This window comes from Budorcas taxicolor, chromosome X (genome assembly GCF_023091745.1).
Source record: "Budorcas taxicolor isolate Tak-1 chromosome X, Takin1.1, whole genome shotgun sequence".
Classification (NCBI taxonomy): domain Eukaryota; kingdom Metazoa; phylum Chordata; class Mammalia; order Artiodactyla; family Bovidae; genus Budorcas; species Budorcas taxicolor.
In genome coordinates, this window is record NC_068935.1 from 123,073,243 (window position 1) to 123,091,932 (window position 18,690).

The following is an 18,690-nucleotide window of genomic DNA, read 5'->3' on the forward strand; positions in this document are numbered from 1 at the left end:
AAGCATTAACATCCATGTTAATGGATCAGCACTAACATCCATGTCATCATTTTTACTGTCATCATTACATTTATTATATACTCGTGATATGCCTGACGTATGTACTTCACATACATTATTTCATTTACTCCTTGTGCTGACTATACAGACTATATGCTGTGATGCCCGTTTCATTTATGTTGGGGGAAGAAGGCTGTGATAGTTTGTGTAACTTGACTAAAGTCATACAGCTTGTAAGTCACAGAGGTCAGATATCACACTCCATAGCCAGTTCTTTTAATCACTAGCACCCACTGCATTCTTTAAAAATGTTCTTTTAGTTATAGTCTTCTGGGTTTTGCCAATATTTCACTGTGTTAGGTTGCAGGAAAAACCAGCAAAGGCTTAAAAAGGCTGCAGAAACTGTCATCTACACAAAGAGGTGACATCACAACTTTGACATGTTGGTTTACTTATTCATTCATTTGTTTGCTTGTTCATCCATCCATTCATGCATGAATTCACTCAGTCAACAAGCATTTATTGAGCATAAAGCCTGCACCAGGCGCTGAGGATACCAGCTTTGGGGATTCAAATACGGATCAGGGAGTCAGGCCGGGGTCAGGTGAATGGGCAGAATATTGCCTGGAAGCATGAATCATTTGCTCTCTTTACGGGTCATGGAAAACAGGAAGGGTTCCTTACTGTCTGTAAATATCAGAGCAAGAATGAGAGAAAGGCCAAGGAGGTGAAAGGAAAGGAAGGAAGGAGGGGAGGAGGACGGAGAGGGGCAGTAGGGGCCGTGCCTGGGAGGCCGTGGCCCTGGCCTGGTGCTGACAAAGCTGCGGCCGGTCCGAGGAAGGCCAGGCCTCTGCAGAGCCCGCCTTTGCTCCTGGGCTGAGCGAGGGCTTGGCAGGCATCTGTGTGTCATCAAGAGGCAGTCTCCTACCCATGAGGCCTTTTCTCTCTCATTCCTTCTCACGCTGTGTGCAGCCCACGCAGAAAACTGGGGAAGTGAATTCCGGGCTGTCTCATCAGGCTTGGCTGCATCGTGACAACGCTGCTCGCTTTAACTCCCCCGACACATCGTGGCATTTGAGAAGGAGAAGGAGTCACGACGAGACCCGCACATTTAACTTGTATTTTGCGCCACCTCTCCCTGCCCGGGGACTGATCAGTCCACACCCTCCGGTTTAGGGCTTTATGTGTAGGGCGAGGTGGTGGCTGCTTTAATCCCAGGCAGGGCAGTCAATTAGCTTCTCACCGAGGGACATTTCTATTAAGCTGCAGACTGGAGTCGCTTTTGACCAGGCAGGTGGCACAAAGGCAGCTCAGAACAATTTCATCTTGACTGCTGGGAAAACAGCAGAAAGCAAGTCTGTCTTATCACCCAGAAGTCACTGGAAGCCTCTAGAAAGGACAGTGGCACTTCTTTCCACCCCCGAAGACCTGCCCTGAAGTGTCAGAGGCACAACTGAATTCCTGAACACATAATATACATTTTTCTGCCTTGCTTTTGCCTGACCCCTGATTTTAGATACAAATGATAGGAATCATGGCTGCCCTTTCGTTCCGGAGGCAACAGATCCTGAAACCTTACCAAACAGGGTTATTCAATTCTGCATGTTCAAACATCCATTTATTCAGAGTAGATTGAAGTTGATTTTCATTTCTGAATCATCTATATATGAGCTACCTGGAATTTACTTTAGCCAAATTAACCTTTTTCTTCATAAAGCAAGTTAATACCATAAGCTGGATTTGAATGGGAGGGAAGGATTAAAGAACTGGAATGAATTCACTCCTTTAGTAAGTGAACATCTGGGCAACTACTATATGCCAGGCACTATGACACTAATGGTAGGTGATACAAGACAATGTCCCCTGAGGGACTCCCAGTCTAGTTCGGTGCAATGTAAAAGTGGACTTTAGCACATAATGGCTGCAGCAGGAAGAAAGAAACAAGTCGTGGCCTTTGAATACAAGTGACAGAGATTCCAGACAGGATGTTAGAAAACAGATATTCTATTGAAAGAAGGTTGAAGAGCAGATGCTTTAGAGGTGCTGCAGGCACAGGTTCATGCCTTGGCTTTGCTATTCTCTTGGTCTGTGATTTGGCTCATCACGGTTTCTTTTCCTGAAAAATGAGAGTAATACCTATCTCATGGGGGCAAGTTTTCTCACCACCCTAAAGGTCACTGAGCAATGTTTGGAGACTTTTTTGGATGTCACAATACAGGGTGGGTACCATTGCCATCTAGTGGGTGGGGACCAGGGATGCCACCAAACATCCCCCCACAAGAAACTTCAGGAGTGTCGAGGCTGAGAGACACCAAGTTACACATATAGTGTGTACACAGTAGCAGCTATTATTATGATAGTGTGCTACCACGAGAAGGAATTTAAGACTTTGAGCACTGGACGTGCTAGATAGAGTGGGACACATTTGCGCTTCACTTCCCGCTGTGTCACGTAGTAAGTCTGTGACCTTGGGCAAGTTCCTGACCATTCTGAGCCACGTCTATAAATAGGAATGATTATCTCAATCATGAGAGGCAAATAGAAAGAGAGTGAGTTGACTCAGATGGGGCACCCGGCACAAATCAGCATCCAGAAAGCGTCATTCCCTTTTTAGTCCCCACAAATTGCCCATGCCCTTTGCTCCCCCTCCCTTTCTTCCAAGGCCAAGTGTCAGTTGGTTGGTTTTTACATGAAATACTCTCTAAAGAGGAGTTCTGCATATTTTACCAGGGAATATGAAAAAGCTCACTGAAAAAGAAACCCCAGTAATTGTGACTAATCTGAGCTCGCTGAGGCCCTTGTAAGCCCCTGGGAGGACTTGTGTCTCTGACCTCCTGAGATGATCTCTAATCTGCAAGTACCATGTTTCTCCAGAAGGAGGCACTGCAGTCCCATTTTTCAAAACCTGCAGCAGCTGCTGTTTCCAAAGCCAGTAAAATTACACACGTTTCACTTGAGCACTTTCATTTGATCTTTGGAGACTTCAAGGGATTTCCACACCTTCCTTGGCCACTTTTAACTACTAAATATGTCCAGTTTGCATTTCCGATCTTTCTCTGAAGAAAATCAGTTTAAGAAATATTTAGAGTCAAGCTGCCATTCTCTTACTATCAAGGGAAAGGGAAACAATGCATTTCAGACACCATTTTACTGAGCATTTTGAATGGGCTTAATGGCTAAAAACAGAGGCATCTCATCTTTTTAGTAATCTTTTGTACACAGACTGTATCCTATTGAAGTCTGGTCCAGAAACTAAAACAAGATCCATGTTGATCTAAACATCCAGAAGCGGCCCTGTGTCTTCTCTAGGACATCCTCTCCTGGCTTATGCCCCATTCACATCCAGTCCCCTCCTCTTAGTACTCTCCAGGGGCGTTTTCTCCCTCTTTCTGATGATACTAAATTTGACAACTGAATCATTTCTGCTTTGCAACAAGAGTGAAACAGGTAGGCAGTCAGTACCAAATACAACTGCCACATAACATGGCAGTTTGGAGACTCTATGAAATGGCTACTTAGGGGGTGTCAAGAACCAGGCAATGAGGAAATAAAGGCTCATTTGGAGTTTTATGGCAAGTTTTAAACCCCATCTTTTAACTGGAAGCTACTTGCAGTAGTAATATTAACAAGTTCTTGCACTTGATTTTAAAAAGTCCAGCCTACTTCTGTGTTTACTCTCTTCTGAGGCTCACAACAGTTCCATGAGACAGGCAGGGCAGGAGTTGAATTTTCAGTTCACTCTTATGTGACTTCCAGCTTCACTCCGGGTAGAAGACTGTGGGATGTGTATCATCAAGAGAGTTTGTTTTAAGTCTAATTTTTGATTAAGTATAGTTAAGTCCATCTGTATCAATAGATATAAGTGGGTAACTTAATCCTAGCTCTCTTTCTCTGTCAGTGAGAAAAGCTCTGGGTATAGGCAGAACCATCATCTGTCCTGATCTGGTCCATTGCATAGGTTGAGATAGTACTTTTCATTTCAAATATATCAAAAAGGTAGGACCACCATTCAGGGTGCAGCAGGTGCTGAGGGTGGGTGGGGTTAGTTACAACCCATGCAATGGGCCAGAACAGGACAGATGATGGCTCTGCCTATACCCAGAGGGACTTTTCTCACAGAGAAAGAGAGCTAGGATTAAGTTACCCACTTATATTTATAGATATATTTCAAAGGAAAAGTACTATCTCAATTTCCATTTCTGTTCACTGTTTTCTTGCTGCCTAATTAAAAAAAATACTGTATCATTTCCATATATATATATATATATACACACACACACACACAATGCACACACACGTATTTGACTCTGGAATTTGAAAATCAGGTTGGGATGTCTTACTTTAAGAAAGACCAGGTGGCAAATAAATGGACCCGGGGAAAACTTCTCTTTAAGATACTCCCAGATCATCACCCTGAAGGTCAACTCTTCTGGAAAGCTCTCCATTGTCAGCAACAGCCAAGAAATGGCCTCCCAGATTCCTTACAGGATTATATACAACATTCACTGCTGGTTATCTGTCAGGGGACAGACAGCCTGGGAGTCATTCTGAGCCAAATCCAATCCAATTAAGGGCCAATTATAGACCTGCTTCCATTGCCAGGACTAGGCTACACCACCAACTGAGCTGGTCTTAGAGCCCCTGGTTGGCAGGGAATCCCAGTGCATGGGAAGAGCACATGGCCTGGATAAGACAAAACAGCTGATAATGCCCAGAGAACAAAACAGATGGCATATGAAGCTGCATCAGAATGACCCCTGAACCACCTCACCATCTCACTGCAACTCCTTCATAACTAACTGCAGACTCTGTTTTCTCCTGGGTGGTACCCTTCCTCACTAGGTGATGAAATCATAAAATGCCAAGAGGTGGTGGGCAAGGCTTCAGTCCTGTACTCAGGGGCAACCTGCTGCAATCGTGCAATCTTGGCCATGGTGCTAACTAGAAATACAGTGCCTGGATACCCACATCACTGCGGACAACCTCACTGAACATGTAGGAGTTCAAATGCCAAGAAACTTGAGTTAGAAATTTGTGTTAGGTAAAAATAAAAGTCTATTAAAAATCAAAACAACTGCGAATTTTGGTTGGCACCTCCAACCGACTGAGACCATTTCAGGTCCACATTCCAGCATCCACTAGTGTAGTTGTTTCTCCAGGCTGACGTTGTGTGTCTGATCTGCCAATCTGAGAAGCAAGCTCGTCCCTATATTTAACTGAGATCTTGAGGAGAGTGGGGACAAGGCAGCACCAAGGACAGCATCCTGTGGGCTATGGCAACAGAAACTCTTCAGACCGGCCTAGAGCAGCGGTTCTCAAACTTTCTCAAACAGCAGCACCATCTGGAGGGCTTCCTGAAACTTAGAATGCTGGGCCCTACCTCCAGACTTTCTGATTCTATAGGTCTGGGGTGGGCCCGAGAATTTGTATTTCTAACACGTTCCCATGGGCTGCTGCTGCTGGTGGTCTGGGGGTCACACTTTGAGAACCACTGACCTAGAGCCCTCAGTCTAGATTGTTTAGGTCTGGACATTCCAAATCCCCTAACTATTCCATTATCTGGCCCACAGTTTTATAGCTAGTATCCAAAGGTATAGAAAGCAACTTGGCCACATTTCCTTGCTGAAATTCAGACAACATGATGTGTTGATGAAGCAACAGTCAGTAGTCCTTATAATAGTGCTTCCAAGGGTCAGGCACTGCCCCAAGTACTCTACCTCGTAATTCTTAAATGAGTTACTATACATAAGAGCTGCATTTTACAGGTGAGAAAACTGAGGCACAGAGAAGCTACATAACTTGCCCAAGGTACGAGAGATAATCATAATATAATGCATGAAGAATTCTGCCAGTGGCATCAACTTACCTACCAGTCACTTAATCTCACTGTTACAATATTCATTTCTGTAACTGTTAAGTTCTAACCTTGCTATAGTCCAAGGGTTGGCAAACCAGGGTGCAGGGAACCAATAAAGCCCATTATCTGATTTTCAATTTAAACTTTTAATTTTGAGATAATTTTAGACTTGCATGCAGTTGTAACAAATAGTATAGAGATCTCTGGATGTGGTGATTGGCAAGAAATAAGAGGAGTCACTTTTCCAATCTCTATAGAAATATTTCTAAGGAAGGTTTTACCAAATTTCAAGTATATGCAGAGACCAAAAAGCCAGGTATGATCGTCTTCATTCAAGCATACTGTTATGGATGTCCAGGCAGTGGGAATAAAACACAGAAGATGTTCTAAATTTGAACATCTTTCAAGTCCAATAAAAAACAGGCCCAGGATCCCAGCTACCTGGCTGATTGATGGGCAGTTGTATAGCTTTTCTCAAATATTATGGCATAAGAACTGAAGCCAGTCTCTGAACAATTGACTTATTTTTATTCTAGTTCCTTTAGTTTTGGGGTCAGGCAGCAGCAAGTTTCTGGGTACGGTTAGACCATCCTCAGTGCTGACTTCACACTAGGATCACCTGGACTTGCCTAAGCCCCTCCCCAAACAATAAGGGAGGGGTATGCTTCACAAGACCCCCAGGTGAGTCCAATGTGCAACTTGTGTCAGAAGGACTGGGTTAGAGAATGTTTCTCAGATCCTCCATGGACAAACCAAACTGAAATATTTCTTGTTTGGAAAAGTATTTCTTTCGTTCAGCGTGAAGATGGTTGCAATGAAAGTCTCTTAAATGTGAAAAACAGCCACACATTCTTTGAAAGCCATGCAGCATCTATATCCATTTATTCAGAGGGTGATCCATGGTGAGCCACACCTCTGTTTGGGATAGGACATGGGGAAGAGACACTGAAGTATCCAGACTACCACACGAGTTCAGAACAATAGCCACGTTGGGTTTAGAAGGGGCTGAAGATACGGTGGTTCCCGCCAGTGAGGGTGCTATATGCCTTGTTAGTGCTGGGTGTCTATTCCAAGATGCACAGAGTCATATCCTCACAGGTAAGGGCGCCATCAATGTCTCTCAGTCTAACCAAGGTCCAGGCCAATGCAAAGGGCCTGCTTTCCAGACATGTCCCACGCCCTGGAGTGTCACTTGAGTTTAACCATTAACTCAGCAACTTTGAACCCCTCTCCCAATTCATCTCAGACTGAAAACTGCTAGGGGTGCTGCTTCCTCCAGTTGCACCCTTTGGAATGACTCATTAAGAGCAGAGCCCAAGTAAGTCCCCATTCCACTGAAGTTTGCTTTAACAAGTTCAGCATCTAGATGTAAACACAATGTAAGTGGGGTATGTTTTTTGTATGATATGCTAAGGACTAATTGCTGCTTGCTGAACTATGGCACTGTAAGCTTTGGTTCAAGGCAAGCTGGCTGTGTTGGCCTGCTTCCACAAAGGGAAATCTTTGAGTTCTTAGGATGGCAAGTCTCTAGAGACTGGCTCCTCACCTTTTTAGAAATGCCCAAAGCAATATGGTCTTATCCTGCAGCTAGGATCTGGTTTTTGAGATAAACAAAATGCCAACTTTGAGACTCCCATTAATAACCACTACTCACTGACATATAAAATATAAGAGCTGGACTTGGCCCAAGGCAACTGTATTAGTTATATATTGCTGTATAACATGGAGAAGGAAATGGCAACCCACTCCAGTATTCTTGCCTAGAGAATCCTGTGGACGGAGGAGCCTGGTGGGCTGCTGTCCTTAGGGTCGCAAAGAGTCGGACACGACTGAGTGACTTAGCATGCATGCATGCATTGGAGAAGGAAATGGCAACCCACTCCAGTATTCTTGCCTGGAGAATCCCAGGGACAGAGAAGCCTGGTGGGCTGCCATCTATGGGGTCGCACAGAGTCGGACACGACTGAAGTGACTTAGCAGCAGCAGCAGCAGCAGCTGTATAACAAATTACCCCAAACCCAGCAGCTTAAAGCAATAATACTATCTCAGAGTTTCTGTGGGTCAGGAGTTCACAAATGGCTGAGCTGTGTGGTTCTGGCATCCCTGATGATGTTGCAGTCAAGATATTGGCTGGGACTGTAGTCCTCTAAACCCTTGACTAAGATTAGAAGATCCTCTTTTAAGATGGTGTACTTCACCACTGGCTGATTGATGATGACAGTTATCAAGAGGTCTTGGTACACTGGGCTGCTTGAGTGCCTTCACAACATGGCAGCTGGCTTCCCTCAGACCCAGTGATCCAAAAGAGAGCAAGGTGGAAGCTGCAGTGATTTTTAAGACCCAGTCTTGGAAATCACACCCTGTCATTTCTGTAATATGCTACTGATTACACAAGTCAGCCCTACTCAGTGTTGGGCAAGGGTATATGAATACCAGGTGGCAAGACTCACTGGGGGTCACCTGGGAGGATGCCTATCCCAGCAACCTAACCCCTACCCCTCTTTTCTTTTTTTTTCACATTTGACAGAACTGAGGTCTGGAGAAGTGAGTTTTTGCCCAGCGTCACATAGCTTTAACATCTCAGTGTTTGCTTTTCTTTCAACCCTACTGATCCCCATCATTCACAATTTCTTATATTTATTTAAAACACCAAATGTTGTTTATCTTTGGGGAGATTAGAAAGATTACTTCCAAATGTGAAGCCAGTTTCCCTGATGTTTTTAACAGCAGACACTTTCATAAACCAGACAACATACAAGCAAAGCACAAACTCTGAGCACTAGGGAAAGGTCATTAGGCAGGAGGCGCTCCAAATGGAGGGAGGAGAAAGCAGAAACTCTTAGGGAGGGCAAATTCAGAAGTAACCTAAAAAGTCAAGGTTGAAGGGATAAATCAGCTTGTGTACTGCTCCCTCTCCTTGGTTTGTTCTCATATTGTGATCGTGTTCCTATTCTCTTTCGATTTGGGAGGGTGAAGACAAAAACAGGACAAAAGCAGAGAGTAACAGCAGAAATCAGACTGATGGAAGCGTGATCCTCCTTAGGAGTTACTGTCTCATTAATCCAAGATGAAAGGCAGTGATCAACCAGAGAAGACTCCCTAGAAGAAACACAGAATTTTTCTTCTGTAAAAATTAGTTTCTGAAAACACACACACACACACATTTTTAAGCACAAAACTCAGAACTGTGATAAATACTATCAGCTCCTTTGTTTTCAGGATCCTCTTTGAAACAGCCATCTTCTAAAAAGGACAGCAACCAGAAAGAAACTGCTTCTATAATCTCTCTCCCTTTTTGAACAGTTAAAAAACAACAAGGCCTGTCATCTCTGATCAACATAACTAGTCAGGAAACAGGACGACTTTCTCTCTGCCTGACCTGTTTTGTCTAATGGGGTCCACTCTTTCACCCTCTGACAAGCCACCTTTTCTTCTCTGGTGGCTTGTCATTTATAGCAGGGCTGTATTAATGGTTAAATCATTAGGAACAGGTCCGTTTCCCTCCCAAGGCTTATTTCCTGTTCAATAAATTAAGCCATGAGATCAGAAGACTGTCCATTTCTGCTTTATTGAAGCTCAGATTCTTCCTAGCCTGCAAACTACTGGGGATTGACAGGTGGGAGCCTGCCGGCAGTCTGGTTTGTCTCATATTTTGTTCTCTGAGTAAAGTGGGAGGCCCTTGGGAACCTTCCTAAGCCCCTGCTGGAGTCTGAGACTGGAGCGGAGATGCTTCAGTGGGTAGCCCCTGGGCCTTCGCTGGGCCACCTTTCTAAATCCTCAGGCAAGAGTCCTTGGACAAGTGCTGTGAGTTTCTTAGATGTCTGACCCTTGTTACCTTGAAAGGTTTGCGAACTCCACTTACCCACCATGCTTGTTGCTGCCATGCACGTGACCTCTCTGAGCAATCAGAGCATTAGTGGCCCACAGCTCTCAGAGTGACCTGTGCCTTTCATTCCATAAACCCTTTTCTCCCTGGTTTTTCATCACCAGAGCCCTGCAGCAAACAGCACTTTTTTAAAAAGTAAAAACACAAAAGTGATAAACAGGCCATCCTGACAAACAGACCTTAGTGGCTCCTCACCGCTCCCAGGGCCTGCACTAACTGACTCAGGCTCACCAGGGTCTCCCAACAGGCATTTCTGCCACCACCCCCCCCTCCAGGGCATCCCTTGCTCCAAGCCAGCTCATGGAGGTGCCATGCTGAGTCTAGGCTTTTATATGTGCTCAGAATATTATTTTCCAATTTCTCTCTCTTTCCCTTCCCATGAGCAGGCTAACTCTTACCCATCACTCAGGTCTCAGTTTAAATACAATTTGGGAAAAGCCTTTCCATAGCCCCTTAAACTGATAAAGCATCCACAGTTTTCTGTGTTGGTCCCGTCATGGCTGCACCCGTCACCATGGAGGAATGGATCGCCATCACTTACTTTATTGTCTGATTTTCCCTCTGGATGATCAGTGCCACGAAGGGGTATAACCTACCCATTGGTGTGTCCACAGTGCCAACCTAATACATTTTCTGGCATATAATGTAACCAAAATAAAACCAGGCATCTGGTTTCCAACTCTAAGACCGTTTAAGTACAGTCTCCTCCAAAAGAAACATCAACTGATCACAGAAAGTGGTCTCAAAAAGGAATGCAAACCTTCACCTAAGATTAACATTGTAAAGTGACCTAAAAATTCTTGACCCATTATTAGTCTATGATTCCTTCTCATTTATTCTTTCCTTAGAGTCCAGTTATCCACTGATTGCCCCGGTCCTTCTTTTTTCTGTGATTTTAACTCAGTTCACTGCTTCCAATACTCCTCTCCAACCACTTAGTCCCCCAGGGGCAAAATGCCATCCCTTTCGCTGAGAACTACTGCTTAAGACCCTTGATTTTCAAAGTGTGCCCCATGGACCAACAGCAACAGCATCCCCTGTGAGGTTGCTAGAAATGGACAGCCCTTGGCCCCCACCCCAGGTTTCCTGAGTCAGAATCTGCAGCTTAACAGGATCCTCAAGTGCTTCCTCTGGACATTAAAGTCTGAGAAGTGCTTCTAGGCCAGCGGTTATCAACCTTGGCTGCACATCAGAGGCCCAGGAGATCCCACCCCCAGAGATGCTGGTGTCATAGTTGTGGGGCAGCCTGGACCTCGGAATTTTTAATAACTCCCCAGGTGATTCCAATGTGCAGCCAAATTTGAGCTCCTGTTCTGGGGGATTTAAAGAAACTCACCCCTCCCCAACTTTGGGAGTGATTTACCAAAGCTTCTAAATAAGACCCCATATCTCCATGCTTTTCTTTTCATGAACATCCTTCTTTTTTTGACCTCTTGTCACTTTTAAGGTGATAAAATTAAGGACCTTTGATAATGGCTTCAAAAGGTAGGATTTGGCTATAACTTTAATGGTTGGAATGATTCAGGGTGGGGGGAGGGAATGAAGGCATTCATTTAAGCTTGCTCGGAAAGCTTTTTAAAGAAGAGTCACCAAAACATCCCTCAAAGTCTTGCTAATTATTTTATTATTTATTATTATTTTAAAAAGAGTCTTGCTAATTAAAAAACAATTCTGTACTTGAAAAAGAAAACCCAAATAAATGGCAAACACTATCAAGAAAACTGTTTCCCATGAAATGTACAATTGTATAAAGAGCCCATGTAAATTGGGAAGCAAAATATTAATACCTTAATAGATAAATAAAGGAACTGAACTCACAATTCACAAAAGCAGATGCAGAATTAATAGAGAAGCCATGAGAAAATGAGAACCTCATTAGTAATTAAAGGGATATTCAATGAAAAAAGTTACTTGTAATATTCACCAAAAGTAATGGGAAAATGACCATGAAACAGGGGCTTGTTCATTCCCTCAACAGATAGTCTTCTGTAGAGCAAGTGCTATGCCAGCCTAGACGACGAGGGTGTGGGCCTCAGTAAATGAAGAAAAGTTCCAGCCATTGTGGATTATTACGTCCTCCAACCCAATTAGACCTTGATGGAAGCCATCCTAAAGAGAATATGTGGCAAAAGTTTTGTTTACTTATGACAGCAAACTTCATTAAGAACCTAAGTGTCCAATAATAGGATTATGGTTAAGTCAGCTCTTGTATACCCACTTGATGGAATAGTACACATACTATCTGTGATGTGAAAGTGTCAGTCGCTCAGTCGTGTCAGACTCTTTGCGACCCCATGGACTGTAGCCTGCCAGGCTCCTCTGTCCATGGGATTCTCCAAGCAAGAATACTGGAGTGGGTTGCCATTCCCTTCTCCAGGGGATCTTCCTGACCCAGGGATCAAACCTGCGTTTCCTGCCTTGCAGGCAGATTCTTTAGTGTCTAAGCCACAGGGAAGCCACCATCTGTGATACAATGAGTGATAAATAAAAAAAGAATACAAACAGTAGAAAACTGGACAAATGATTCAGTAATCAAATTCTGAAATGCTACATGATATCGCCTTCATACCCAATATGCACAATATATATTTGTACATTTAAAGCTCCAAGGTGCCCTAACACTAAGAAAATGGTTTATCTGTGTTTGATCCAGTAATCTCAATTTTTCTGACCATGGAAAGTTTTTTTTCCCTTCCTTCCCTTTCTTTCAAAGGTGAAACTTGCTTTATTGTCTCTTGGAACTAATATTTCTCAAACAAATGAACAAAACCTTAATGATATACTAGCATATATGGTAGTATTTAAGAGCTATACAAAAATAAAAGCCATACATGGGTATATACATATGGAAAAAATTCATTAAGTTGTTCACTTAAGATTTGTGCATTTTACTCGATGAAAATATTAACACTACTAAATTCAGAAAAGGCAAAATATTTTTAAAAATGACTATTAGGTATTCATTAGGACAAGTACTAGAATGTTCGGTCAAATTATTTTTACACCACAGGTACACATATATATCAGCTATTCATTTGTGGTGCCTCTAATACCATCAACATGTACAGACTGATTGTAGGGGCTAGGAGCTCCGGACAAGCATTTAATCTGGGACCAGCCATTAACTAGCTATGTGACCTTGGACAAGTGATTCAAGCCCTCTGGAGTTTAATTTCCTAATTTCTAAAATGAGGAGGAATAAGAAAACTCAAGTTTAATCCATCTTTGAAAATAGGTTTACTATTTTGGAAGATTGCAAAGCTTTATAGCTATATCTTTGCTTGATGGTGTACCAATATCCAGGTTTTTAAATTTAATACTCAGACTATGGACCACTCACTACGATCGTTACTATAAAAACAAACAAAACAAACAAAATGTCAGTGAGCTCTAAGGGGATCTCCATGACAGTGTGCTTCCCAGGATGCTTTACTGGAGAGAGTGAGGGAGGCGTACATTTATTTCATATGTTCTGTTAACTTTATGTCAAGAAATTGCTTTTCCATTTGGATGTCCCAGGACCTCTGCCTGCCAGAGACCATGCCAGACAGTTCAAAGAGGATATTGGGTATTTCTGAAGAAAGTGCCATTGTCCCTAGGTCTCAAACGGTCAGGCCTAAACAACATAGAAGGTTTGGCCATCTTTGGAAACTTGAGAACCTCTTAAGACGGCAATCTACTCGACTTTTTCATCACTTTGTCTTCCTCTGTGCATTACTGATCCCTGCTTTACTTGGAAGTCTTGGGCCAGTGTTTTTCCAGTAAAATCTGTGGCCCCTTTAGAAACAGGGAGGTCTGTGCTCTGACACATGGAGACACTGACCGCAAAGCCAGGAGCCACCAGTGGTAACTAGTCTTGGATTATGCCCCTGATTCCACAAAGATCTCTACCAACAAGTTCAATATCATCTCAGCTGCCAGTTCCTGACTTGATATCGAAGCCAACAAACTCTCAGTACAATAGGATTAAAAAAAACAAACCTTTTTGAACTTATTTTTAATGAATTTGACCTGGACATGTAATTTGCCTTCTTAGCATCACTCAAATTCTTCACACCCAGCATGTAACACTGCTTGACTGGATTTTAGGTGTAGAATCATAACCCCCAAATCCCCAAATGTCCTGCTCTTTGTGTCTTTCTCACCCCCCCCTTTTTTTTTAACTAGTAATTAGTAGAAACATTTCAGTTTTTACTATAGCCACCAAAGGCTTCATGACGTACCAAAGCCAATTGGCGTGGCTATTTTGCAGTTTAAGCAAAAAGTTTTTACCTAGAGTTTTGTTTCTTTTACTTTGAGTGGCTGGTGGAGATAAAGTTCTGGGTTTGGAGTGACCCTGGCGCAGTTTCACACAGTGTGCTTCCTTTGCCCCTGACCTTGGTGTGGAGCTGCACTAAGAATTGTGTTTGTAGCTGGCACCGCTTCATCTCTGTGTGGTCATGATGGTCACGTGGGGCAACGCACATGACGTGCTTTGTAAAGTCTAGAGGACTCCACCAATGCCCTCTAACAAACTCCAAAGCTCCAACCAGCATGCTCTGGGAGCCTGGTAGGCCACTCCATACGGAACTGGATGGAACACGAGGCATGGCCTTTCTCTCGACGACATTTGAGTGTCGCTGTGTTTATGGCTCTATGATTTAGCACCACGCAGGAGGAAGTTATCATTGCACCGCCCCCAGGTGTCTGGGTAAAGGACCAAATGCAGAGTAGTGTTGAGTGGACTCCATTTCCTAAATGATGTATGTGGGGCCGTGGCAAGTATGAGTAACACAGCTATAAATGGGTCATGGCAAGGCGTAAACATCACATGCCCTCAGCCTGGACTTAGGCTGACACATGGGAGCTGTCTGGGGTATCACCCCTGCCACAGCCAAGGTGTGCCTTTCTCAGTGTGAACTTTTTTTGCTTAGGGTAGAAAAGGGATGCTGGGTAGCTGGAGAGTGACATTTCCCACAGGGTGACTTGCATTCCCCATTGTTCTCACCCATGTCCCTGACAGGAGAACGGGACACAGGAGAATAGCTGACAGCTGTTGTCTAGGCGGCAAAGCAGTGTGGCCCGGGATACCGCCCAACACCCTTGCATTCCAGCACCCCGACAAACAAGTGTGCTTTACAAGAGGGGCAATTTTAGCTCTGGATCCCTTCCCATTGTTCTCAATTTTAAATGTGAGCCCTGACCCAGGTCTCTGAATTCTTGGATTCTGGTCACATAAAGGCATTCTGAGAACACTCAGAGTCTCACCAGGCCAAGGATGGAGACACTGGTCCTCTGGGGGCCCTGCACTCCTGGAAGGACCGTTGTGACCTTGGCCATCAGCAGTGTCCTGTGTCCAGGGCCGCTGGGCCCTCTCAGATTCTACTGGGGCCAGGGAAGGAGAGCAGAAGCTGAGGGAAGGCAGGGTGGTCTGCAGAATAACTCCAGTGACTCTTCTGCTCCATCCGCTGCCTCCTGCCAGCTCCTTCTACAGGGAAGATCCAGGCTCACTTTGTAGATGAGATGAGGTGACTGTCAAGTCAGTGATTCCTGCATCCCCTTATGAAGCAGTTTGCTTTTCTTAAATCTCAGTGGCCACGGTGGTCTGGGCAAACTGCGTCAAGGTTTCCTTATGTTTCCAAAACTGTCTTAAAGTCAGAGATGTCCACAAGCTGAACCCAGTCATGAGGGGCATCTTAGGGCTTTTAAGACAACAGGTGCTGAAGGATCGCTGCAAATGGCTCATCCTCTATTTCTCAGGATAGCTATAATTCTAGCCCCGTGAGACAGATGTGTGGGGGTCAAAGTCCATCTTAAGCCTGTCACAGAAATGGCTGCAGATGAGGCTTTATAGTCTGGACACTTGTTGGAGAGAAATGTCACCTCATAGAACAAGCTTCAGTGACAATTTGCTATGAATCATCACCCTTTCCATGCTGCTCAGAGAAGCTCAAGGGATGAATGCCTCGGTTTCAAGGGCAGCTTGTGATGGGCCTCTCCCTTGGCCAGAGAGACTGGCCATATGTCACCGAGCACAGTGGCCGCAGCAGCAACGTGGCTTGGGCACACACTGGCCCTGATGGAGCTATGACTGGGGCCCAGGACAGATGAGCCAGCACAGTGAGGGCACAGTGCAGCCCATCGGCACTGCTGGTGTCCTGCCTCTGCGGCCCCTCGCCCACTCCTGTGGCCTCACAAGCATTCCAGTGCCACTTCTTCTCCTGCTCCCAGCCCTCCAGCACGCCAACTTGCTGGTCCCTAGGCTTCTGCTTTGTGTCAGGTGCCAGGAAAGGCAAGGGTGTGGAAAGACTTGTCCTTCAGAAGGTCACAGCCTACAGGATGGCTATGGCGGGAATGAGACGAGGGGAGAGAGAGGATGTATAGGCAGCTCATTGCAATGCAGCCTATGACGTGGAGAGCCATTCGGGAGTGGGGGGACTTCAGTTAAGAGTTATTAGCCACTTAACTTCAGTTAAGAAGGAAAGGCCTGAAGGCTTGAATCATGTTATGTGAGCAGTAAGTGGCAACAAACCCATGCAGGGTGTGCAAGGGAGACCCAGACTGGCATGGGGGACCCCAGGTGACCCTGGGAAGCTGCTGGTCAACAAAGTGCATTTCAGTCAGGAAATCATGGACTGGGAAAGAGGAAGCATTTTGCTTTTTCCTGGTAAGTGACCTACACTGAAAACTGAGTTTATATGAAAAGGAAATAAATGCTATAATAAAAAATACAGGAGACAGTGGGAGTACCATTTTCAGTTCTGTAGTCAATGACGTGTTCCTACCTTCCCCTCCAGTTCAAGAACCATCCAAACCTTCCCTTTAAAGGAGTGAAAGGGGCCCAGAGCCAGGACATTGGAATTCAAACCCCAGCTTTTCTCTTTAACAGCTATGAAACTTTGAGCTACTCATTTGCCGCTTTGAACTTCTAGGTGTTTCATCCCAACAATGAGTATAATACAACCTGCATCACGGCCACACTACATAAATGTTAAAATGATGCCACGGGCTCTGTCATCTCTACAGAAATACACAGGAAAGCAAAGCTTTCTAAAAGACCTCTGCTGCAGAATTCTCCTTGGGGTTCACTGGCCACAGCTGGGTGCCACAGCTGCCCCAAGCTATAAGAGAGACCGAGAAAGGGAGTATTTGGCCACCAGTCTTTGTAGCAGGGAAAAGCAAAGGAGAAGGGGATTGTGAATGGACACGGAGAGAGCCAAGCCATAGTGACTGCCACAGCAGGTGTAGTAGGGGCGGGGTGATCCTCCTACAGCCACTGGCCAAAAAAGAAAAGAAAAAAAGAAAAACAGAATAAAACTCTAAAGATTCTATTTCTTAGAAAAGATTCAGCCTATCCACGTAAGTGAAACATGTAAGAAATGGCAGCAGAGAATAATGGAAAACAAAGGGGTGAATAATGTTCAACCATCCTGGCACTGCAAGTGCCTTTAAGAGAAAGGGCATTGTAGCAGTTAGCTATGGCTGCGTCACCAACCATCTCTGAATCTAATGGCTTAAACCAGAGGTCCCCCACCTTTCTGGCACCATGGACCGGTTTCGTGGAAGAGAGTTTTTCCACAGATCAGGGGTGCGGGGAAGGTTTGGGGATGATTCACGTGCATTACATTGATTGTGCACTTTATTTCAATTATATATTTCATCAGCTCCACCTCAGGCTCATCAGGCATTAAATCCTGGGGGTTGGGGACCCCTGGCCTAAAACAAAAGCATTTATTACTCTGGCTCATGTGTCTGTGGCTCAGCTGACCTAGGCTGGGTATTGGTGTGAGCTGAGGGCTGTGCTCATGTTGCCCATCCTTCACTGGGGACCAGCAGGGGGCCTGGGCACACCCTCCTGGTGGCAATGGCAGATGTGCAAGAGAGCAAATCAAAACATGTGATCCCTCTCAAGAAGCAGGCTCAGAACCAGCGCACTTCTGTGTCATTCTCTTGACTGAAGCAAGTCACGTGGCCAAGCTCAGGCATGAGGAATCCCATCCTCCTCACGATGATAGGAAACTAAAAAGTTACAGGACAATGAGGATGGATCTAATGTCGACTTTATACTCTAGAGCTTCAGAAGGAAGTCATCTTCATTTAGTTTGGAATCACTCAGATCCCTAGAGCCAGAACTGATGGTCACAGCTTCTATTCATAGTTCACTTTACCTTCATGGGCTCAAGAGGTAAAGTTTTCAAGTGAAAATGAGGTTTTCAATTTTGACCTGTCCCTATCATATTGATTTACAAGCTGTCCCTAAAAATATCTCACGGGCACTAATAGGTCCTTTGCTTTTTCCTTTGCAGGCTTGATGTGAAGAATTGAGTAAGAGAATGGATTCAAACAAAAATGGCTCACTAAAAAGTTTTATATATTTGTATGAAGATTCTGTACCTCCTGAATGCCTAAGACTCTAGCAGAAATGTCCTGTTTGTACATTTATATCTCTTCCTTCTAGTCGGCTGCACTACTTACTTTATTTTCACGTTTGGCAACTTGCAGAGCAAATCAGCTCCAGAATTCACCACTTGGAGGGTGTGGTTTTGAGAAGGGATATGATTTTATGGAGAAGGATACAGTGATATGCATAACAATGATTTTGATGGAAAGTTCTCTAAGCTCCTTCCCACACTATTTTGGTCAATATTTGGAATGTATTTGAGTTCTTCACCTTCTAAATTATATCAATAAACTTTTTATGAGTTCAAATAAATATTTGAGTAAATGTAAAATGTGACTCTAGACTACATTAATTTTCCTATGTTCAGATAGCTACATATTCCCCAACATGGAGAGAAACCAGATGTGAGCACCAATCAAATCCCACACCGCCTAAATGGGAGCTTCTTATTCTGAATTACTGGGTACCACAGGTAAAACTATGGCTGACTGATCATTGCAAAAGAAGTTAAATATTGCCTGAGGAACTGGGCATCGCTGACATTCCTGCTTCAAGGACAACTTTTAT

The 18,690-nt window shown here is 44.3% G+C and overlaps 1 protein-coding gene across 2 annotated transcripts in view; it reads left to right on the top strand.

Annotated features, from left to right (window-relative positions):
* Positions 1 to 18,435, top strand: part of SMPX (small muscle protein X-linked) — a 49,948-nt gene extending 31,513 nt beyond the window's left edge. Inside the window, exon 5 of one of the 2 annotated variants that reach the window (XM_052662890.1) lies at positions 8,827 to 9,406. The gene's annotated coding sequence lies outside the window, so the exon portion shown is untranslated. Of the gene's footprint in view, positions 1 to 8,826; positions 9,407 to 18,028 lie in introns of those variants that run through there. The other variant, XM_052662889.1, reaches the window with a different exon arrangement.
* The last annotated feature ends 255 nt before the right edge of the window (positions 18,436 to 18,690 follow it).